General features: G+C 45.8%; 1 protein-coding gene and 1 long non-coding RNA gene across 7 annotated transcripts in view; one reads left to right on the top strand and one right to left on the bottom strand.

Annotated features, from left to right (window-relative positions):
* LOC126915979 (protein gustavus) overlaps window positions 1–24,265 on the top strand; it is a 156,022-nt gene that overhangs the window by 117,566 nt on the left and 14,191 nt on the right. The window lies entirely within an intron of this gene.
* Window positions 1–24,265, bottom strand: part of LOC126916049 (uncharacterized) — a 31,088-nt gene that overhangs the window by 509 nt on the left and 6,314 nt on the right. The window contains exon 2 of the long non-coding RNA XR_007710405.1: window positions 28–94. This is a non-coding gene — a long non-coding RNA (uncharacterized LOC126916049). The remainder of the gene's footprint in view (window positions 1–27; window positions 95–24,265) is intronic.

The raw sequence follows: 24,265 nt of genomic DNA, 5'->3' as shown, positions 1-24,265 counted from the left end.
ATATCCAGTAGTGAAGTTCCAACTTACACGAAGCGAACTGAAAGCAGTACATCTTGCATAGTAGCAGTGATTAGTGATTCCCGATGAGAGTTCTCTAGAAAACGCGAAATACATTATTTTCTTCGTGTACATCTCCAAATATCGTCACAATTAGAAATTAAACGTTAATCTTATTAAACGACATAAAGATTCGACGTCTCTTCATTAATGTCGTTCTACAAAAATTTAAGCGAGTTCTAAACGATTCCAATCGGCAGTGAATTCTCTTGTAACGTGGTATCCTCGCGTCTGATCGAATGTAAGTAATTCAAACCGTTGCACGTTCAATACAAGTGATTATTCGCGTCGAACGTGGTCGCGGCTCGATTCTCCTTTCTCTCATTCATTATTCCCTTTAATTCCCGACAAGTTCGTTGCGTAACTGTCCGATCAATACCGACAATGTCGCGCTGTCGAAGGACGACGAAAAAGAGGTTTCGCTCCTGCGAATAACGCTATATGGTTAACGTATCGGGATAACCAAAGCCGGGAACAGGCTTTACCGTCGGGATTCTCGCGGACCGGACGGTGCCCGTTAAGCGGCTCTGGATCGTGGAACAGCTGCTCGTTGTTTAACGACATAACAGTGGTGAGTTCGCGACGCGTCCGATAAACGTCAGGACCATGTGCCCACGGTAGAGGGAGTATACGAGGAACAAGCCACGGAATAACACGCTTAGAAGACCTCGCATGTTAACGAGCTGTAACGTTTGAGCTACGTTCGAACGTCCACCATGAACACAACCGCTTTGATACGTTGGTAGAACTGGTTCGAACGATGCTTCGCGTTAGTTTCATTTGAATTATGTAAAGATGTACGAGCGTTTAATAATTACAGGAAGACAGTTTGAATCGGTGGAAGAGTATGTGATGTATAGATCGACTAACGCGATCCTACATTTTCACGAAGACTAAAGGATGCGTAGTGATAATGATGGATGATTTATAAAGATTTATAAAGATACATAACAACGAAAGTTTGTATAGGAATTTTTGAATTTTGGATTTTGATTGCGTTAGCTCTGCGTCGCTTTACATTTTCTTTCGTTTTTTCTTTTCTTAATTATCTTTCTCTCCTTAGAATTCGTCTGGTAGAAAGGTTTACGGTTGTCACGTAGGAAGAGGGGAGAGAATATGGGTTTTAGGATGCAGATGGCAGCAGCCGCGTAAGATATTAAGACGAAGGAGAACGAGACTGTTAACGACCTATATAGCTGGATTAATTAGATCACAGGAAGAAATTTATTAAGAGAATGCGGACGCGACAGTGACACGTTTCGTTAATTAATAAATACGTTGGAGAGCGACGTGGATTTTTGCGCGATAAACTCGATCCATCTGGAAATTTACGAGCGATATCGACGAGAGAAATCCCTGTGACTGGAGCGCAGCTTTTGTCGTTGCGAGGATAGATTTTTTAGCGATTTTTTGGAGCGACGCTCTGACAAAGAAATCGATGATTCGTTCCGTTGTACGCGCGATAAATTTCCCGCAGACGCGTTGAAGAACGGCGACTTTTTCCAAAGGGGAGAGAATGGTTGGCTAGATAGTTGGAACGAACGTTAGCGAATGAAAGGATCTTGCCCCGCCTCTTGCTAAATGTCTGCGATTAAAAAATTCCTATGAGAAGTCACGGAAATAACTGAACTTCAAAATGCATGACTCAACTCACCGCCTTACGCTTCGTAATTTTCTTTCGCCTGCTATTTACCGTTTCGCCACTTCGTCTACGACGAAACATCGAAATATATCATGTACACGATTTACTTCTGATAATACACGATCGTGCAATCCGAAGATAAAGCGTAAGTTAAAATGAAACTTTGATGCAAGAAATCTTTCCGCTTTCGTTGTATTCGATGCATAATTCACTCGTATGACTGGCTATTAAATTAAAAAGATAAAATGGAAGACACGTGTGAAAATCGGAGTTAGAAGACAGTTACTGGTCGTCGCACTGAATACTCACACTCCTCACAAGGGGAAAATTCGCAGAACTCTCGATATCAAACGGGGAGTCACTTCGTATTCAGTCAGAGAACTTCCTGAATATGATAATACTCGCTCAAGAACGGTAATATTCGGCGAGTCTGCCGGACAGGACAATGGTGTTCGAAGTACAGGCGTGACTGGCATAGCGCGACCAGCCAACAGATCCATTTCCTCGAAGAAGCTTCGACTGGCAGAAACGGCTACTAGGTTCTAGGTTGCTCGGTATAGTTGGGATATATTCTAGAGACCAGACTAGTACTAGGTACAGCAAGACGTTCTTTGTTTCTAAACTTTGTACACGCGCGTGTATGTATATGCGCTTCTCTGCATACACCGAACTTCTCGTGCAGTAGCTAGTCGTCTTGAAAATTTCGTGTAATATAGATCGACGGTCGTTACGTTCTCTTCTTTAAGGAGCCGTTTCCCTTTTTACGATCTTTCCCGGGAATACACCTGCAGGCACCTGTTTCTACTCCAACGACATGGAACACGTGCAGTCAAGTGCTATTTTTGGAGCATTTTTGCAAAATGTCGCTTTAGAAAGGTATCAAGGTTAGCGTAGCTCTTGATTGCTTATTGACTTTCAAATCTTGTTTTCGTCGGTAAAATTTACGTTTTGTATGAATTCTTCATGATAATCGCGTTCGTTATTCCACGCGAATCTACGAGAAGCTTCTTAAAAAAAATCTTATTTATACGCGCAATTTCTTGTTTCAATTTTATACCAAACATTTTTTTCAGGCATTAAGAATCTTTATGTCTATCGGAATAGGATCGTAGAAAGTTTAAAGTAACGTTCAAGTCTATCAAATTCCTCGTGAACACCTCAAAATCTCCCGTCCATGAAAGTTGATCAATCGGAGTAGACTTCGATTTCGCTTCTTTATTCCCTCGGAGTACTCCAATTTCGTCACAATTCACCTGTCTCTTTCTTCGATCCACGAGCAGTCTGTCGCACCGAAAATGTTACACAATCCCTTGTCGACAGCAGAGGGTCTACCATTACTAGGACTTTCCTGCTGGTGGATGCATGTGCGTGCTTCGCGAAGACCATGTTGAAGACAGACAGGTTCGTCTCGAAATACACACCCAAGCCGGAGGCAGAGTAGCGTGTGCCTTACACACCACGTGTTGTGTGGCTGGCACTGCTCTTTGGTAACAGAACACCCGAAAGGGAAGCATTTCCTTTTCGACGTTGCTCTCTTTCTCTCGACTCTCTCTCCTCGACGACGAGACGTCGTTAATTTTGCCGTTTCTAAAGCACCAGGGGATTGCTTCGTCGATGAAACAAGTGCTCTTGCTCCTTTTTTCTTTTTTTCAAAAACATGCCACGCTGAATTCGAATTCGAATCGCGAGCCACGAAGTTGCGACGAGATTAACTAAGCGAGTTTTATTGGCAATGACGGAAGTAGCTCCGTTTGATCGTCGTTTGCTTTTCTGGCAAAAGAGTTTCGGACATTGAGATCTTTCAGTCTGTCGCACGATTTATTGCAAATTTACATTACGAATTGAAATCACCAGATTTAGTTCAGCCTGCTGTGGATAAGAGAGTTTGCTTTAAGGGAATTTTCTGTAGGTGATGTGTAGACATTCTATAGTTTGTTGACGATAAGAGAGTAGAAAGTGATACGTAATCGAACGTCTAGGTTAAGCATTCCGACATCATCAGGATAGAGTTTTCGACGACAGCTGCGAGTTTAGTCTTTGAAAAGTTCAATTTCGAGTGCTCTATATTCTATCGAGTACAGCTTCGACGCGATTCGTTCTACGACTGTCCATCTTGATGGCGTTTGACATTTCGAGCTGAACTATTTATTTAACTGTCAGCTACGAACATACTGCGGTAAAAATACGAGTCTCGCTGACAACGCGGCGGTTTTAATTTTAAATAATCTCTCGATTTCGTTCTACCGCAACCAGAAGCGTATCGTGACGTCACTTATTTCCAACTTCCAAATCCAAAGCTAGATCCAAGAAAAGATTACGTGTTTAAAAACATAGATTCGAAACAGTTGGAACGTGAACCGGCAGAAATCGTAATTGGAGCAATCGTTGAAATTTTCGAAACGCTAACCTCGATCTTTCGGTGATCTTCATCGAACGGCAAGAAATCAAGACGAAATACGGAAAAGAGAAAAATGGAACGACGAAGGGGCGGTCGCGAAGAAAAAGAAAAACGAACGAATGGATGATACGGTTTTCGAGTGGGCGTCGGTTTATATTTATGCGCGAAAATAACGGCGCTAACGGCGTCGCTAGCGTCGAGCTGGCTTAGTCGAAGCCGAGCGCGCTCTTAGACCGTGTCGTCATCGAGTAGCAGCTGTTTTCATTCAGCCTCGCCCTTAGTTGGCGACTTCCTTTGCAGCACTTTTAATTAACGTGCACGAACCACGCTCTCTTCCTCCTTTCTCTCTATTTCTCTTAACCTCCTCGTCCACCATCTTTTAACCCTCTTTTTACAACTCTCTCCTCCCCCCTGGCTTCTTCCTCTTTCTGCGCTCTTTGCGGATCTTCTTTTTTCCCCCGCCACTCCCTTCCTCTTGGCCAACCTCGTTCGTGCAGTTTTTGTGCCCTCTCAATTACTCGCTCTTCTGCCGTTTGTAAGCTCGCTCCACCAAACTCTTCTTCAAACCTCTCGAGGAGCGCCAACGGATCGACAGCGGTGCCTGGCATGTTCACGACAGAAACACGACTGGATCATCGAAATCCATTATGCAATTTCAGTATTCGTTCGGAGAACTCTGTCGAAGAGGACGTCGCAGAAACGGAAACGCTACTTGGACGCAAGAGACAAAAGATTTCGCAAAACGCAAACACATTTGTCGAGCCGCAGTAAAGTGGAGAACCCTGTTACCGCTGGCTCGGCCTTGAACGAAGCTAATTATTTACCAAAGACCGTGGTGCGTACGCGCTTGCTCGTCGAGCAAACCAGCCGAATCGAACAAAATATTGAACTTAGTCGTGTCGCAATCGTCGTCATCGTTGAGTGGTCGCGTCGAAGGGGAACGAGGGAACGTTTTAGAGAAAGGGAGTCGTCTTACGAATTATTGAAGGCGCCTCACGAATTACTCTACGTATAAACCCACGCGAGATAGAACGTCCGCGCAACGCCTGCCGCGTTATTAGTGACGTAATACCTGACACAATATCCTACATCGTAGAAGAGAGAGCGAGGAGAGAGCGAGAGAGGAGAGGAAAGGGAACGTTCTTTATGCTCTCAGCCAGTCGCCGGTTAATTAAAGTCAGCCCCTCGTCCTCGGGGCTGCGTTAATTGCCCACCACTCGGAGGACCGAGGCGTCTACCGACGAGAGGCTAATTTAATTAACGTCCTGGCATCCGCAACCGAGCTTTTTGGGCTTTTCCCAAGGATTTCCCGACCACGGAGAACGCTTTGATACCTCCTAACATACGCACCTTGACGTTCAACTCGCTCGACAAATAGACAAAATTTTCACCTAACGTTCGCTCACCGGATGATATTTTCCGTCGAACGTGTTGCAACTGTACGAACACGCCGAACGTTTGAGAAACCTGAAACGTTTTGCGCTTTCGCGGCTCACCGCGAATCGCTGAACGATCCGCGCGCTACTCTCGAGGACACTCGAGAAGCATTTTCGCCGCGGTGTTTGGCTCGTTTGCTAGACGCGCGAAAGACGCGGCCGGCTCGAGCGTTATCTTGCAAGCTTTTACGGCCAATGAGGGACCTCGAAACGCATTCCTAACGAGCTCTAATTGGAAGCTTGGACCCTCGACGTCCGTCGTTTAGAGGCTCGAGAACGAGCCTCTACAACCCGCCAGCAGACGCCTTTCTTCCTTTTTATTTTTCTCTCTTTCTCTCTCTCTCTCTCTCTCTCTCTCTCTCTCTCTCCGTCTCCCTCTTTCGCTCTCTCGCGCTCGCTTGCCTCTTCTCTCTTTCTCTCTTTCAATTCGTTCCTCTAAGGCCAGAAAGAAGCGATGACGATGATGCGCGTCTGCGTTCCACCAAGACTTTCCTCCCCGAACGAGCTTTACGCAACGTTTGTCTTGGCACGTTCCCACTTTCGAGGCCGCGAAATTTATCGATCCATTGGCGCCGAAACGGTCTTCCGGTCCGAAACAAATGGCGGCAATTGCCGACGAATTTAAATACAATCGTGACGCCGTTGAACGAGCCGCGCGTAGCAGGCGATAAATCGACACGCTCGGCTCGCGTGGCTCGTTTTGCTCGCCTCTAGACCGATTTCAGATCGGTCGTCCCTCGCCGCCGGCTTCTTCGTCTTCTCTCGGTGACCCAGTGCGCACCAGATGCCTGATAAAATCCGAGTATCTGCGTCGTAGCCGACTCGAAACGGGAATATCGACGCCGCTCCTTTGAATAACCGCTCCTCACCGTTGCAAGTTCGCGATGCCCGCAGAGGAAGTCGATTAATGCGCGATACGGCTCTCTGCTTGGCTCCGTGTTTGCTTGGCTCCTGACTTGCAGCTATGTTTGAGATCTGTAACTCGATTTCAGTCTCTTTCTTTATACAGCGACTCATCGTTTTCTTATTTATTAAATCTTTTTGCTCTTAACTGCACGTAACGTTCAATACGCAAGGAACGAGGTTAATCCAATCACGGTAGGATTCCGTTCATATGAATTTCATTCGTTTGAACGAAATTATAGTCTACGCCCGACTAAATGAGCCCACCTGAATCTATTGTACTATGCGTACTCTTATTGTACGAGCGGAAGATAATAGGTTGTGGGTAAAATCAATGAGCTGCTGTTATACGAACTCCAATTATATAAACTATTTGTTCTCCGACAATTTCGATGATTAAATCATAAGTGAACATTTCATTGGAAATAAATCACACAGTCCGTGAGATTTATGACTGAATATTTAATTAGGAATAAAGAAAGTTTCCTTTCTCTCAGCGATAGAGAAGATATAGAGAAAATCATCAACGTGTGTCGTACACTAACAGAGATAATAGGAAGATATGAAAGAACCGTTCATTATCTGTATATCAACAGAGAAAAGAGGAAACCTGTAGCATAATTAGAGAATAATATCCGTAGTCGATGCTGAGATATAAATATAAGATACATAGGTTATTCGAATTCGTACGTACACATGATTTTCAGCTGACCAAAAGCGAGAAAAACGAGGAGGAGAGCGCGTGGTTAAAAAATTCAGCACGCGTACGCGGTCGCGCGAAGGAAGAGAGTGAAAAGGGCAGTGGGGGAGCGGCAGCTCGCCGAGGGAGAGGCTTTTTCGTAAGCGACGATAAATATATTTCCAAACGTATACGAAACGGCCTGGAACGGCGGCGTGCCGCTGCTACCAGTGCTGGCGACTGACCCATTTGTGAAACTCGCGCGACTCGCGTTGCCACACACCTTCTGCCGTGCGCGCTCGATTATTACAACACTTTTACGAATTACACGGGCCCGTCGAGCCCGTACCGCGGCATGACAGGACCGTATTATTTTTCTCACTTTTGTAAATCGCTCGAATTGAAAAAACCTAACGTCCGATCGCGAAACAGTTGCTAATTTCGAATATAAATATCGTACGCGGAAGATTGGTTACGTTAAGATTCGCGTAAAGAATTGCAGATAACAATTGCACAGAAACAATTACCGTGGCCACCTCCAAGAAAACACCTTCGTTTACGTTATCTTCGAATCTTCTCATACTTCGTTTCTACATCTCTTTATCTGCATACTGATTTACTCATAACCTCGTAACAGTACCTATACGATTGTCTTGCATTGGAACCGCGGTTCTTGCGTTTCTAACAATGCCTGTTCCCCCCGTGTCCCAGGATTCTTCCATTATTTTTATTTCCCCGTTTCCCGTTCCACGAAACGATTTTAATTAGGTTTTCATCGTATCTTTGGTACTACCGTCTTTCCCGAGAATTAATATGTCTACCACGGCAATTAAGGGCACGATCGTGTAGAAGGAGAACGATTTCAAAGTAATTCCCGTCTTATTTTCCTTTCTTTTCTTTATTACGATCGACAGGAGAAGCGTATAGCAGTATAGTAGAGCAGTTCCTGAAAATGGTTCGCGTGATAACGCCTTGGAACGAAGCTGTTGCGCTCCGACTGGCGACCGACTACAAAGGCCTTTGTACGATTTCGTGGCGAGAGCTACGTAGTAGAAGCCGGTATCGGTCAGAGCCCTCGGTGTAAGCGGCTTTATCGAGCACACGCGATACACGGCCCGATAAAACGCGTATCGACTCGTGTAATTTGCCGCCTGCATTTTTCCCTGGCGAGGCCAGCTCCGTTGCGAGCGAAACGGCTCTCCTCTTTCAGTCGACTGAATTTTTCACTCGCCAGAGACAACTTTGACTTTCTATCTCCGATGCAGAAAGACCAAGCGGTACCAAGGTAGGTGGCTGGCTGATTGGTAGAGAGCGGCCCTGCGCGTTGACCCGGTCGATGTTTTTGGAAAGACTCGTAACGGAGAAAGGGCACGTGCCTTTCGATGTTGGGGACATGTACAGCGAAGAATTTCGAAAAGCTGACCCCGATGTTTCGGCTAAAAGTGAACCTAGTCAAAAGATTCAGGATGCGTTCAAGTTGTTTGCTCGAAAAGTCATTCAAACTTGATGCGCGCCGGTTTGATTCCGATCAATATCGTTCCTTGTGAGAAGTTCCTTGTGAGAAAAATGGTTCAAACTCGAATCGTTACGCTCGAATCAATATCATCGAATTATTAATTTAACTCGTAATTGAGATAAGATGACAATAACCGTTGTCGCCGTCTGTATAATCCACAATATTTGTTTCATGGATTTCTAAACAATCTTATCTACGTGATAAAGCGATGACGGGGTGCGAGGTACGGATTAAACGCTAGAGAAATGCGAGTAGCTACGATTTTGATCATAAATTCTACGACGTATTTCGAACGATTCAAGTTTCCGTTCGAACGAAACGAGAATAACCTGCGAAGACCTCGATTTCCGAACTGATCCGATTGTACTCTGGACATTAAATCCGGCAGCGTTCTTAAATTCGTTCTCGTATCCCGGGAAGCGATGGAAAAATAAACGGAGGAAGTCTGAGAGGCGAACGTCGATAGCCACGTCCGCGCGTATTGCGCAAGCGGATCGTTCGCTTGGCAAATTGACATTTTCCGTGCGAACAGCGCCGGAACGCGCACTTTTGTGTACTCGAGAGCAGAAGAGGAGGTACACATGCGGCGAGCGGCGTGTATACACGCAGGAACGTAGCTCGCGCGAAGGTCGTGGGATTGGAAGCTCGTCTCTTTGTAAAAGGCAAAGACGCGCGGATTTCCAGAAAGGAGAGCCTTTGAGACGAGCCGCGACGTGGGCAGAGAGATCTCTGCTGCTGGTCAGATCCACGGAGAAAGAAGAGATTTCGCCAGTGAAAGACGCGCGAGAAGGAGAAGAATCGAAGAGACTTGCAACCTACGTGCGAACGGGAAAGGGAGATGGTAAACGTGTGTGTTGGCTTCGGAACTTATCAGGAACGCGTTTCGTCACTGATCCACCTTTTTCTTTTCTCCTGCGCGTGCTTGGGAAACGTTGTTCAGCTTGGACGACAGTGAACGCTGCTCCGAGAGAAGACGGTCTTCCGATGAAAAGGGTCGTGCGACGACTCGAAAGAAAAGAATTCCATTTTCTGAGACGCCTTTTGCAATCGACGAGAGGAGGCAGAGAGCTCTTCGGTTCGTTGTATCTTCTTTATCGTTTTATATCTTTCATCTATTTGGTTAACATCTTGAGAAAATTGTAAAAAATCGTCTGTGGCGGCACTCAACAGCAAATACCACCGCTCGACGTTAGCTAGTGTCGGACGACGGCAGCGCGGTCGTTAAACGCCTGCCCGAATTGTTAGTTGGTAGTTGGTAGTAATAACTGATCCGAGTTTCTCGACATCTTAGGCAATCATCGTCCAACTCGAATCGCACATCGAAACGTATCGCGTCGAGTTTGAACTTATAATCGCGAACCGACAATAGTAATCGCGAGTTCTACGCATAGGTGTACACATAAAATATATATTAATAAATATTCATTGTTAAATATATTCGAGTGTTTCTTCTATACCTAACCCCATCACCTCGCGTCTAAAGATTACGTTAAAGGAATCGGAATGAGCGTAACGCAATTCGTTCGACGAGAGTATAAATTTCGTACACGGCTGAGAACCGTAGAGGGATTAATTGGTTCCCACATTCCGGGTACACGAGCGAAACTTGTTAATCAGGCTAAAATATTCGAACGGCTGGTTGGTGCATTAGAAAATGTTTCGATCACAAAGAGAGCCAGACCCCTTTGTTGCCGGTGGAAGGTTGGAGCCGTGGCTGTGCACGGGCCATTTCGTCGTCTCTGTCTACGTCCCTCTCGCCGTTGCCTTTTATGATTCGTTTTTATTTATCGTCGAACCCGAAAGTCTGGTTCACAATGGTCCCGTACGCGGTATGCGGGCTGGTAGTCGTTGTTTGTCCCGCCTTCTTCGTCCCTCTCCAACCTCGTCCCTGTGTTTTCTTTTTTCTCTTCTCTTTTTACCACGAAGAAACGGGACGACCGTCTCGAAACGAGAAACGGACGCGAGCAGAGATGAAAAATCGACGCGGAGGGGCCCCCCTCGTTGTGAAATCGTTTTTCTGGCTCACTGTTACGAGAGCAGGACGATGCCTATCTTTTAACGAATTTGCATCCAGCGACCTTTCCGCTTCGCCTCGCTCCGTTACCGATCTCTCCGACTAGATCGCGATCGATGGTTAGCGTCGTGAGCCGATATTCGTAATTTGCCAGCCGACTAACGCTCTGCTTTCCCTTTCCACGCTGTGCAAAGGTTGGTCCCGAGAGACCAGGCGATTTTCTGTTTCGCCATCCTCGCAAAAAGCCTATTCGCGCAACGTCTGTTTAAACGAGGCCGCGAATCGTCGTCGGATGCAACTTGAAATTACGGCAGAAGATGATCCGCCTGGGCACGTAACGTCGAGCGTGTTTAGCTGGTCGGACGATAACTGGTTAATTCGATGGCAAACAGTCTGTTTCTAGTTGTTTCAGCGTTTCTTCGCTCTTTCTCTACCTCCCTCCCGAGGATCCTTGGCTCGAACCCGCTCCAGCGTGTTTTTCGTAACGCATCGCGCAACGCTTCGATCGACAGGTTTCCTTTTTGAATTCTCGGTCGAAGGCTTCTCTTTCACCGAGGCCCTCCGCGGACGCTTTCGCAAAAGCTTGGAGCGGCGCGGTTTCGCAAATTTCAGTCACATATTCGCGGTCCTCGGCTCCTTTACAATTAGTGAAAGGAGAACTCGCGCGTGGTTTCGACACGTTGTCGACAAAATGCTCGAACGATCGGGCATCTGAATTCGTTTCGATCGCCGCTCTCCACTTTTGCCTCCTGAAATTTCATATCGAATCGCGGTAATTCGATTCTCGATAGATTCGTTCGATTCAATCTCACTTTTCGCGATTCGTTCGCATATTTGCATTCTGTGTTACAACGACAGAGCTATCGGTTTAGATGAGTCGTCTGATCGTCGTAGAACTTGTAAGTTACTACCGACCGATCGTTGAAAATTATCTACCTATATCGTCGCCAGGCTAGTTCACAAGTACACCGCGCTCGCGAAACAATAAGATTCGAAAGGGAAACTAGAAAACGAGGACACCGCGATCTCGTAATTTTCATCCTCCTCTCCACGGACGAAAGATCATACTACCATAAGAAGCTCGATGGCGGCAGGTCGCGTTTATTGCAATCGATGATCGTCTTGACTCACTCCTAGGGAATGCTAGTGACGTCGAAAGCCGTTTCGCAGGAGGGACGTATTTGAATCATATGAGCGAAAAATTAACGGTATTTTACGTGATGAATATTCGGCCAAATCGATGAATATCAACGACGTTAATTAGTCGGAGAAGAACTGGTCGTTTCTTCGAAGACGGCGAATCTTGTTGCGATTTAAGAGAGCTTGTAAATTATCGTCGAATCAACTTGGTAAATTGAAAACAATCCAGAAGACTGGCGCGAAGAACGAACGAAGAGTAGAGAATAACTTTAGAATAACTGGCTTATGCAGGCTCGTGTCTCGTTGACCGTCAGACGGTGCAAAGAAGAAGTAGAAGAAGGCTCGTTTGGTCCGTTGAGGCTGTGGCAGAAGGGTCCAGATATGCTGCAGGTTCCAGACAAAGAGGACAAAGGCCCAGATCTGGCCGCGCCTGTGGTGGCCGCCTCGAAAGAATTTCACCACATAGAGAGCGGTGTAGAGAGAGGAGAAAACACGTAGAACGCGGCGTTCGTGTTCGTGATAAAGCCGCGAGACTCCTCGCTGTATGCGTCTCTCGTATACGTGTGCCTCGTCCATGGAATACTTTCACTGGTTTCACGGCCAACAGACACGTTTACACGATGCTAATAATACGCCCGACGCAGCCGTTGGTACCACTTACTCTCCTCGATGGTGTTTCGCGAATCACGATTCTGCACGCGGTTCTTTCCACCAACTACGTAAGTACGTTTGGTCCTCGGATGCGAGCTTGGAGGAGTTCGATCGGTCGATGAACCTCGTCGAGAACCGATCGATCTTAATTTCTCGATCTTGACCTCGATTGGTCGAGTTCGAAGCTTCGCCGTGTGATTCGAACACGTTCTCGTGGTATTCGACAGGCAAATTGGCACGCCTCCTCGCGACTCCAGCCTTTTGTTAACGCGCCAATCGTTTCTTCGCTCTATCTTTGGTTACACGAGAGTTCTTAATTTGGAAATCGATTATGAGGAATCGGAAGAGACATTCGAGAGGGGTCTGCGAAAGGTTCGATAAGAAAGGTACAAGCGTTAACCCCTGTCTCCATGTGCAACGTGGCATAATTGGCACATACAACCAGGAAGAGGAGGGTGCTTGCTATTGTTGTCCTGGTAGCAGGATGTATCGACGACACGTCGCCGCTGCACATCCGCCGGAAGAAGCTTCTCTCTGTCTTCGACGAGGTTGCATTCAGCAACGAACGACCGCTATACCGATACCCCTGATCCCGTTCTCTTTATTCCATCTTTTTCCCCCTCTGTCCTTTTTTTTGTTTCACAGTGTCGTCGAATTTCTTTTCGGGGAAACTCGACGATACTTCGCAGCAGGTTTTAACGGATCGTCAACAGTAAGACATTCGTTAAAGCCAGAGTAAACGAAGATTAAAACGCTTGACGAGCGGCATCTTTCTCGCCAGGTTTCGTAACTTGGATTCCACCTACGCTCTTCCTCTGCTTTCCAACGGTCAGAGTTGCGAAACTATCTTCAAACAAATTTCTCCACGTCACACTGTGGACTGTGTTTGGTGGGTTAGAATTATCTCGTTTCTAAGAACATCTGTTCCGCGTTAACGTTCTGTTGACCTCACGATTATCACGGCCATTCAAAGAAAGATCGTCTTTGTTCAGCCGGACCCAGGTAAAGTCAAGATATCTCAAGGCCTTCCAAAAATTCCAACCGACACGATCGACATGCTAAAAGCTCCGCATTCACGTTTCACGCGTTATCGCGCCACACAGCCTAGTCACGTATAAACCAACCGATTGGATAGAAATAGAAGCAACAGAGGAAATCGACGAGTTGCCGATATGTTTTTACGCATATAGTTGCCGCGAACGCGTTTCCGGTGATTGCCGTTTTTTTGTCACGTCATAAATTCTTCGTTCGTAACTTCCGGTTGCATTCCGAGAATCTAACTTCCCCTTCTAACGCGAACCTTCTCCAAGATTTCCAGTAATTCTCTCCAATTTCTACTGGAAATTTTTATCGGTTTCCCTTTAGATCTTTTCATCGAGATATTTAGCCAAAGGAAAGTTCGATTCTAAGTTTCTTAATTTTTCAACCCACTTAATGTCGCAACGTATCAACTGATGCGTACGTTGTATTTTTGAGTCACGCGTTACGTTCTCGCCGTATACAGCGTGTTTTTGTTTCACCGAATATTCATTGTTGTCGCAAAGACAATCGTACCGATAAGCACTTCATATTTAACATGCAGCTATTCAAAATGAAGGAAGTCTGGACAAAACTTGTTTTAATTTTCACAACACACGTAGAACGAGGAAGGAAAAATGCCGTGTCTCGGTCACGGTTGAACAAGGACGAAGGTGCTAATGAGCTTTTGGCTATCACGGACACGTGCTGCTAGTTTCTGCTCGTTAAATTAGGTAACAATCGGTGGAGGAACGCACGTTCCACCTCCTTCTCGTCTTGCTTGGTCGTCGCGCGGTTACCTTCGCGGCCACCTTCTTGGCTACCTTACCACCTCCTCCATCCATCCGCTCGTTCCTCTCCCTACCTCGATGGCTCTCCTCTCTGGTGCGTTCTCCGCTCGCTTCGTAGTGGGGTGGTAAGGATGTGTGTGGAAGCCAAGGCACACGGTGGGGTCGGGTACCAGACAAGGTCACGGCTACCAACAGCTAGTTTCTTCTCCGTCACACCATCGCTTCTCATTCTCTTTCTGCCTGTCCCCGTCCCTTTCCCCTTCGAGGCAAGCAGCCATCTTGGGGAATGTGTAACGTCATCGAATGCACCGAGAATAACAATAAATTATCTCTTGGTCGCCTCTCACCTTCCACCTCCATAGACTTGCCCTCTGTTTCCTTCGTTTCGTCGCACTCTTCCTCGCTCTTTCCGCGATAGCTGCGTTTCAAAGGTAGTAGTATGTGCCAGGTATATTCTACCTTTGCAGATTCCTTCCAGTCTTTTTAACGCGTGTTTGCACGTTCGTTAAAGGCTCCGCGTACTGGAATATCTTAATCCTCGGTTAATTGCGATGGTCGACAGTTTCCTGATAATCCAGGCGGAATTTCTTGGTTAATAAACCGTTGTTGGTTCGTTAAACGAGGAGAATCTGATGTTTCAATGAGAATCGTGGTGGGCTAGGTTCTCTGGCAATCGTTGAAGATTCGTTGGTCTATCTGGGACTCTGGCAGCAAATCTCTCCCTTATTTCCATTCCTCGTCGATAGGGGACACGATACAGCCCGCGATAATCTCATCGAAAAACAAATTCCAAAGGGACACGCCCGTGGGAAGAGATATACGTCGGTAGACGTCGGAGAACGGTGAGAAGAGAAGGTCCTTCTCCCCTCTTATCCACGATCTCTCGATGCCCGATCTTGTTCGCATGAATTCAAGAATAGCACCCCTGAGTCCATACCAACGTACCTTCCATAACGTAAAACATTGTACCTTTCGACTTTCAAATACAAATTCAAATCTAAATCGATACAATCAGCACTGATCGATCGGTCCGAGTTAGTACAATTCCGAAGAAAGATAGGAATTCCCAATAACGATATGGAGTTCTCGTTTTAACGATCACCCTGATCTCGGCCAAGCATCTCGACGTGGTTTTCGCGCGCATAACGTGGTGGGGGTGGCAGAGGCACCTTAATCCAAGAAGGTAGAGACAGAAAGAGAGAGAGAGAGAGAGAGAGAGAGGGAGAGTGAGAGAGAGACAGAGAGAGAAAGAAAACAATGGTGATTGTCTCGAAACGTTTACAGCCTAATTATGTGAACATGGGGCCCGGCCATGGTGGAGTAACAATGCTATAACTCGTAACAATGTACGATTGTTCATTGTCTGCCCGTGCCCCTTCGCTTTTCTTCGCGTGTGCGCACGCAGTCTGCTAACCCCGTCGTGCCAACGTCGCGACTACCTTCAGCCCTTCTTCCTTAAATCTCGTATCCTACCCGTAAGCGATTCTCGGCTGAAAACCCTTATTCAGCGAGATTATTTCAGGCTATGATCGATAGATGCCGATTATGTAGAAATTACCGAGGCTGGAACTATGTTGGAGAGTCCCGTGACTCATTTCTGCCAGCTACGTTTGACTCACGTTTTCCACTTACTCACCGATCGAGTCCAGGGTGGAAACAGTTGCGGTGGATCCAAAAATTGCCGGTCTAAATTCGAAACGGTGGCGCACAGTGGCTGACCCACGGATGTACGCGACCTCGAACCTTTCATAGGTTGCTCGTGACTCGTTCCACGAGTTCCTCTCCTTCTCTGGAGGCTGCTGCCGCTCTACCAACATCCGGCCTGTCTTGCAAGGCCACGCAAGATCACAGAAATCGGGTCGTTGAACCGGGCCGATGCTTGTTGCTCCACGATCAAACGACCAGGCGCCAAACGAAGATAAACGCGGGCGCTTGCCTTCGATAGGTTGCGGTTGCTTCTCGATAAGCCGTGATAACACGCCGCTCGGTTCGTTGGTCTTGAAAAGCGAGAGCCTTTCACCTCGCTTGCTTTCTTCCTATTTCTCCTCCGGCATTCGGAGAAGAATCTAGCGAGATAACGTTTCCAGGTTTGCTTTCAAGAGAAATACAAAGGTAGAATGATACAGATGAGAGGCAGTTGAGTAAGAGGCAAAATGCTTCTCGAGACGATTGGGAAAGAAACGACCGAGAACGCGAGCATAAGAAAACTCGAGCTTCGAAATTGATATAAATTACAGTTATATAAATTGATTTCATAAAGCGAGATATATGAATTGAAATTTATGGATCCTTCAATTTACGTAATCAGTTTGAATAAATTAGGCACTTCTTGGTAGTGAACCGTGTTTTCTCAGCCAAGAGAACTGTTTTGTAATGCAGCCTTTATAGGATCATCGACGCCAACGATCGTCCGGACGGGAAACACGAGTATCAAATAATTTTCGTTGTAAAATTTCCTTTGTCGATAAATATTTACCACTACGATGACTTTATAGTAGAAAAATTCTATACTGTATAAATCTTTTACCATTTTCTACTTATAATATTGCCTTTGCCATCCCTAGAATTCTATTCGAGCAACTATAATAGTATAGGCCGCTTGTGTATCTGCCTGTATCAGGCTCTGAAGGGTTAATTTTCCATAGAACACAAGGAGGTACTACGTAACACGAGCAATTTATTCAATTTCTTTTCCTACTTCCGCAATGGCGCCCTCCCTCTTCTATCCTCCGTTTCACGTGTTCAACAAGAAGCGTGTATCGCTCCACCAGCCACTAGTCACTAGACGATTAGCTCTCGCGTCGCGTGATCCCGCCTCGTTACGGGCTCGTCTGGCCGTCACAGTTGTCGGCAAAAAGAACGTTGCCTAAGCAAAGGATAGTTTCTTACCGTGAACTTTGCCTTCCGTTCCACCGGGGAAACCGGTCGCGTTTCCAACGAATGGCCCCGTTCGTCGTCTATTGGATTCTCGTTTTCGAGCGTTCTCGGTACCTGGGTCACGAGCAGTATGGTAATTCTATTTCTCAGTATTTTATCGAATAAGAAAATTGCTTGGCTGTTGGCAAGAAATAGCTCGTAGAGGAAACGCGCGTAAACATTTTTTGCAGATAGATATATTTAGAAATAATAACACTTTTTCGTTCTACCTATCAACTATTTGCTTGGTTACGACTATGCGACTCGTGCGTTTAAAGAAACTCATTGAAAGAACCGTTTTTCTTACGCAACGACGAATCACGTTCCTGGTAAATATGTTAACAAGCGAACGTGGAAAACTGATTTGTCATTGACACTACTGAAAGAGATTTAATCTTCTTTACATCGTCTTCTCTCGCTCGTGCAACTCTACAGAATCTTCGGAGACGAGTCGTGTTAAATTAACTCGTTGAAGTACTTTCGTGGAATACTCGGCTGTAGAATTTTCCTCGTAAAATCGCGCGCCAGAGATTGGATACGCGTTGCCACCAGCGATTTCTCGATTCATCTTCGAACTTAATTTCCAGTCGGTCGATGAAAAAGTCATCTGGAACGAGAAAAGCTTCGCGCGAATATCCTCCGCCAAGGACACCTTCTTCGCGAACCAGTCCCTCGGTGAAAAAGCGTGCGCGTTCGTCGTCGGCAGCTCGCGAGAAAATCCGCGAGCGGAGAAACGAACCGAGCTCTTCGTCTGCCTTTCGTTTTTCCTTCGACGACGTGGCGCAGTCCTTGAGGAAATCTCGCCCCTATTCTCAATCTCGTCGTTCCGAGCACCTGTTCGTCATCGAATGAAAACAACGCCTCTATCGATAACTAAGAATTAAATTTACTCCTTTTATTTCTTTAATTAACGTTGCGACGATCTGTAACGATGATAGTGTTAACTATTAGCATACGATTACTTGTCCATTTAAGCGTTTCATTGATCGTTTCTTATTTCTATTTTTTTTTTTTGTTTTTTAAATGCCTCAAATTATTGGATTTATCTATAAACTTAACAAGCAGCATATTTTTGTTAATTTTTAATCGTTCTTTGTCAGTTTCTAACTACTTTTGTACTAATTTCTCATTGCTAGGATATTTTTTAAATTTGTCAGAAATATGAAAGAATTCATTATTGGTTTTCCATTTCGATTTTAGATACAGTAAAGATTTTTTGAACAAGTGAAACTTAAAAATAACTTAATAGAGCGATTTAGCGTGAACCAGGTGTTGCGCGAGATTTAGCATACTTCCAATACGAATTTTAACTAAGGAAATGCGACTCATATGGGCTGGCAACTGAGGAAACGTGGATTTTGTCGATACCAAATAATAACAAAAGCCGCATTCCTTAGTTACTAACCCAATAAATGTATATAAAATACATAAAGACGTAGGAAGATACGTAAAGATTCGCAATACGTCGAGTATAGTCGCCGAATATTTGCTAGACGAGAGGAATATCTGTTTAGAAACCGATTTATCATCGATTTGGCAAAGTTCATAAAAATACGAATTTTTTGGATTGGCAACTAAGGAAAAGCGGATCGTATGGGCTGGCAACTAAGTAAATACGGCTCATATGGGCTGGCAAGAGATACTACGGCCTCGTTCGCTCGATGATTCCCTAAAGAGATTGCGTCGCATTTGCATGCGATTGAATAAGCGGCCAAAGAAAAACGCACGACTGGTTGTCTCGCTGTTTTCATACGTAGAATTCCATGCTGGTTGTTAGCAACAACTGTCCACTCGTTATTACAATGTTCCACTTGCAGACATTTCCTAATACTTATATACATACAAAAATTGCGTCGATCGGTCGTTTCGATCAACCAACCGGCTAGTACATTCAGATAGCGTCTCGATGTTGCACCTGTACCTCCTTCCTGTTGCCATCGTTTGTCGTGCAGCGAGACTCGTTTATCCGTAACACGATCCGCGAGTCCTGCACGTGCAACATGTAAATGCGATGACTTCTCTTTTTATCCGTCCCCGAAGGATAATGAGCAAACGTGTCGGGATATTTCTTTTCTTAAAAATTCTAGCGACAAGTTGCCATACCTGTTCTATGATACGATTATATGTTCCGAACAGGAAAACTCACGTAGGAGAGATCTGCGAATAATAGCTCTTTGAGTGTACCACTTAAATATTTTAGATAGAAAAGTCAAGCGAATCTGCAAATATAGCTTCTAAGTGGGGAAAAGGAAATCGTGGAAGGTGAAGAAACGCGATCGTCTTCGCGACAGGGCTTAAAAATATCTTTCAACGATCGCGTCTGATCGTCCCTGCACGTGCGCTCGATGCGTGTGCAGTGTAAGCGAGAAGTTGACCCGCGTAACCCATCCTTAAATGCATTTGCAACGCGTGGCGACACCGCTGATGATCTCACTTTCGCGAGCGCGAACAGTCGCGCCGATTTAAGCCTCGAAAAGCGAGAGTGCGCGAGGCGCCGATTCTCTGAGTCAGTCGAGAAGAAAGAAAGTCTGCAGTCTCTGTAAGTGCCTAAAAACAAAGTCTTAAACGGAGAAACGACTCGAAAAGAGTGGACGAGTCTCCGCAGCCAGATTTCGTCTTCGCGTTTCGTGGAAGCCGATCGAACAAAAAGCCTACGCTGCTGGTTCCTTTCGAGGGAATGCTGTCGAGAAGTCGTTTCTCTCTTGATGGATCGGCGTTGTGAAAACGTACGAGGCACTCGCGATGCCAAGACAAAAGAGGTGGCGGGGTAATTGAAACGAGCCAAAAAAAAAAAAAAAAAAAAGAAAGCGCCACGAGGACTTGGGCCCCCGGGTGCGACTCGAAGAGCAAGGGAATGATCTCGACGAGCCGCCTCGTTTGAAAGAATCAGGCGCGAGAGCAGCTGAGACCCGCTAACGGCCGCCCTGATATTTGACTTCGATCAAGCCGCGAAGATCGGTCCATTGTCTTGGAACTTGCTGTTGGGGCGTGGCACTCGCAAATGAATCGAAATCGAACGATCTATGGTGGAGCGTCCGTTGCAGCCAGAGAAACCAGATCGACGTGGCTCAATTTCCTGCTGAGAGTAGATTCGTTTTCGAGTAATCTTGGGCATATATTTGCTTCAGCTATCGTGGGAAATCGGCGAGAAGTTAAGTAGACTTGTTCGGAACTAGTCGATCGGACGGCGTGTCCGATGGGAACGTCTGGTACTACTTTGACTCGGCTTGCAACGTAACTTCAATACGGAGACGACGGTAGTCCGCGTTTTACGCGTTAACTCTACTGGAACCACAATTCTCCTGATTTTAACAGTTATTACAATCTTAACCGAACATGAACTATTTCAATTCGATCGCAGTGCTCTCGAGCAGATGGTAATTTCTGTTCAGTCTACCTCTTAGATTCTCACAATCCGTCGCGAACAATAGAACAGCCAAATATATTCTCTAATTCCCTAAGTCATACTTCTCTTTGTACGTCTGACGAAGCACGCGGTTGCGTCAGCCCTTTCGTTCTGGGGGAGCCACGATGATCGCACGGCTCACGCAGATCGGAATAAAGCGATAACCGTTTCGATCTTAATGCAAAGAGTCGCGATCAAGCCGGGAGAAGGCATTGTTTCGGCGCTCCTCGGGTAGGAGGGTGTGGTTGCAGACGGGCGAAATCCTTAAAAGGTCGCGGTCCGCCGTGAAGACCACAGAAAAAGAACGATTCGTGGTGCCCGACAAAAGAGTTCCGCGCGGAAAACGTTCGGCCAGTGGTCTTTATCTGGAAGAGAAGGGCTTTGTCGAGGCAGCTGGTGAACAGGTGTTGACCTGGCCAGCCTCTAGCCGTCAGCTGTTCCGCTTCTAAGCCAACCGACTAAGTTGCAACGCGCGTGAAACAGCCGTTATTTTGCTCGCTAGTTAACGCGAACTGTCGCGGAGAAACCGGCCGTGTCGATTCTTCCTTTTATCATGCAAATATGCCGTTCCCGCGACACCGAACTTCGCTCGACACTCCGCTTCGTGAACCCTTTCTTTCATTGGAATTTCTAACATACGGACGTTATGTGCATTACGCAAGATGGTGAGATAACTTACATTGGCTGGCGCGATCGTTATCGAGAAAACTGTAGTTGAAAGACGCGTGTTCGTAGCAGAGAATCGTTTCAACTACCATAAAGAACAGTTTTGATTCGTGCGAATGAAATAGCAGCTCCGATACGGCGAAATGTCTGCATTCGAGTTCTGACCTACTATTTTGTTCGGTTAAATTCGACTCACTAATTGCCACGTTTTAAATACACCAATTAAGAGGATTAGGAGCTTCCCTGGAGAGCACATTAGTGGATTGATCTGTCCGATAAATCCTCATCACCTTTCTAAATGGAAGTAAATGCAATTACCAACGTTAACTAACGAAATATCGCGAGTATGATGACGCAAGAAGTAGAGGACGATAAAAATACCAACGTTACGTTTGTCATTTTTTTAATTAATATACGCGAACAAAATCTTTTGTTTTAACGTTATCGCAGTGAAAGAAAGTTTCATGTATTCGTTTAATATTTTTAGTCTTTGTTTCTTTCATCTAGATCTTACGATTTGATCAAATTTAAAGAGTCGTCGAGGTACTCGTCGCATTGATAAATCTCTTAATGTGTCAACTTGTTTTCTCATTCGAATTATCTTCCTTGAAAAAATGAAGACGTAAAAGATCAAATGATTTTTGTATCGCTTTGTAAAGAGAGAAATGTCTGTTTATCGTTTGTCAGGAAACGAACGTTATTGAGATTGTACACGTGTCGCGAGAGCTCGCAAGGCTCTCGACACGTCGGCCGAGAATAACGACGCGTAACGCGGCGTCGTTTCACTATCATTGAGCGCAATTGACATCTTGCTGGCCGACGTTCAGTACCGGTTGGCAACCGGCTCGTCGATGGCTGGCAGTGCCGTGCGCGACTAGCCGTGTCCGTGGCTCTTCTCTCTCGTTCGTGTTTGATCGATCTGAGTCGTGCGTTTCCACGCCGATAACCGCCTTATCCACTTGCGGAAAGCTCGCTGGAAAGCTCCGTAACCCCGCGCGGTAGACGCCTTTAACCGTTCCTATTACACTTAATACTCGTCGCGTGACGCTCGCTAATGCTATAAAGAGAAATTTGTTTCTACCCCTTTTGCTTAGTCGATACAGCTAACTTACGGATCTGTGATTATAGCACGAGTTCTAAAAGAGATTTATCGCGATCGAAAGACGCAAGTATCGTAACAGAGGTTTCCGTGGTTTCAGAGAAATCGATCGGCAGTCCATTGATCGATCAAACGCGAGAAAAAAAAATGATTCTAGCGTAAATATAGTTCTTCGATAACTTTCCGCTCGAAACGTCTTTTCGTAATTTATATATTTTGTATTTTATAGAAATTTCAAGCAGGTTCAATCCCTTTTTGTTCACCTAATCGAAGCACACTTGTCTATAGGAACAGGTCGTAAAAACCTGTTAATCCGGTGAAAACAGGTGAAACGTGTCTCATTTCAGGCTTCGAGACGTAAAACTGAAGGGATCTGCGACGCCCGCCGGATTTTTTCCCGAGCATTTTTGTCGGTCTATTTTGCAGCTGAGGGGTGGTTTAGCCTCTGTCTTTCTCTCTCTCTCTCTCTCTCTCTCTCTCTCTCTCTCTCTCTTTCTCGCGCTCTCGTACTCTCGCTCTTCCCCTCTCGATGGTAGTTGTCGATGTTAGAGGGGTCCAGAGAGGCTGAGGGAGCACGAGGGGGATGGTAGTAGATTTGGGGGTTGGACCCGTGTCGAGAGTGAGAGAGAAAGAGAGGGTGAGAGAGGTGGGGCAAAGGTGATCCCCGCGGATCAATACCGCCGTCGGTCGGCAGCCTCCAGCCTGCTCCAACGACCGATGCTCTCGTGTTTCCTCTCGAATCTCGAAATCGAATGCCATTCGGTACACTCACTCCGAGAAAATCATTCTTCGATGTAGGCGACTCACCGTGCTCAATATTCTCGGCAAATCCGCAGTTCGTTTCGTCGGAGACTCGATTTTCTGCAGACTTTGGTTTCAGGGTAGAGAACGGTTTCTGTTGGAATCGAAGCAGGTGTTTAATTCTTCCATTTATTGTTCACGGGCATTTAAGTCTTTTACATGACCCGCGAATCTTTCGGTTTAATTATCTGCGCGATAACAGTTTGTTCGATTCGATTCGTCGACGCTCGTATTTTATATTTGTCAGACAGGTTTGCTTGAAAATTCAGGCAGACTTATTTCCTATCGATGATTCAACGTGTCTAGATCACGGCATATTCGCGGTCTACGTTCATTATTTTTTCAAAGAAATCGATCATTCTTTAGAGAAAAGAGGTACGCTAGAGTTTCACTCGTCTGTAACAATGGAAACGGTTCATATAAGTTCACACTCGGATAAGTAGATTCGATCACTTTGGACACTAAATACAATTTCATTCAAATGTACATGTATAGATGTAATTCGTATAAAGAAAATTCTACTATGATGCGTCAAATCATTTTTGCTAGTGTGGCGGCACTCGACAAGCCAAATACCACCGTTCGACACTAAGTAGTGTCGGACGACGGCAGCGCAGTGGTTAGCGCCTTAGGTTACGAACGTTCGGAACCTAACGATTTTTCTTCCACGCACCAAAAACCGGAGGAAAAATCAGCAGTAACCCCGGCAGCGACATCTACAGCCCCTAGCGACGATTACTCCGGACGAGGCCCAGCAATTACAACTATCACGCACGGACAATATATAACGCACATCACCTCACTAGTTTTAGTTTGCCCCTTTCGAGACCATTCATGGCGGAGACCATTCATTTAGCATTCATTTACCATGAATTTACTTGAAATTAAAGAAAGAACCTAAACATCAAAACAAGTACCACATCTTCTTCTGGATTTCATCTGCAAACGAAATATGTCGTCGATATAATCTACGCGAATCAGTTCCGCGGATACGCCGGTTGCAAGCCGGTTCTCTGCCGCCTTTTCACAAGGCGCGAAAGTAGCCCGGCTCGGGCGAGCGTGACGAAGCGAACGCTTTAAGTTGGCCGATGAACGACGCTGACGCAACGTACACGCTGGCCGATTACTCGGCT

This window comes from Bombus affinis, chromosome 5, assembly GCF_024516045.1.
Source record: "Bombus affinis isolate iyBomAffi1 chromosome 5, iyBomAffi1.2, whole genome shotgun sequence".
Taxonomy (NCBI): Eukaryota; Metazoa; Arthropoda; class Insecta; order Hymenoptera; family Apidae; genus Bombus; species Bombus affinis.
Note: the sequence above shows the minus strand (reverse complement) of the source record. Positions and strands in the feature narration are given on the sequence as shown.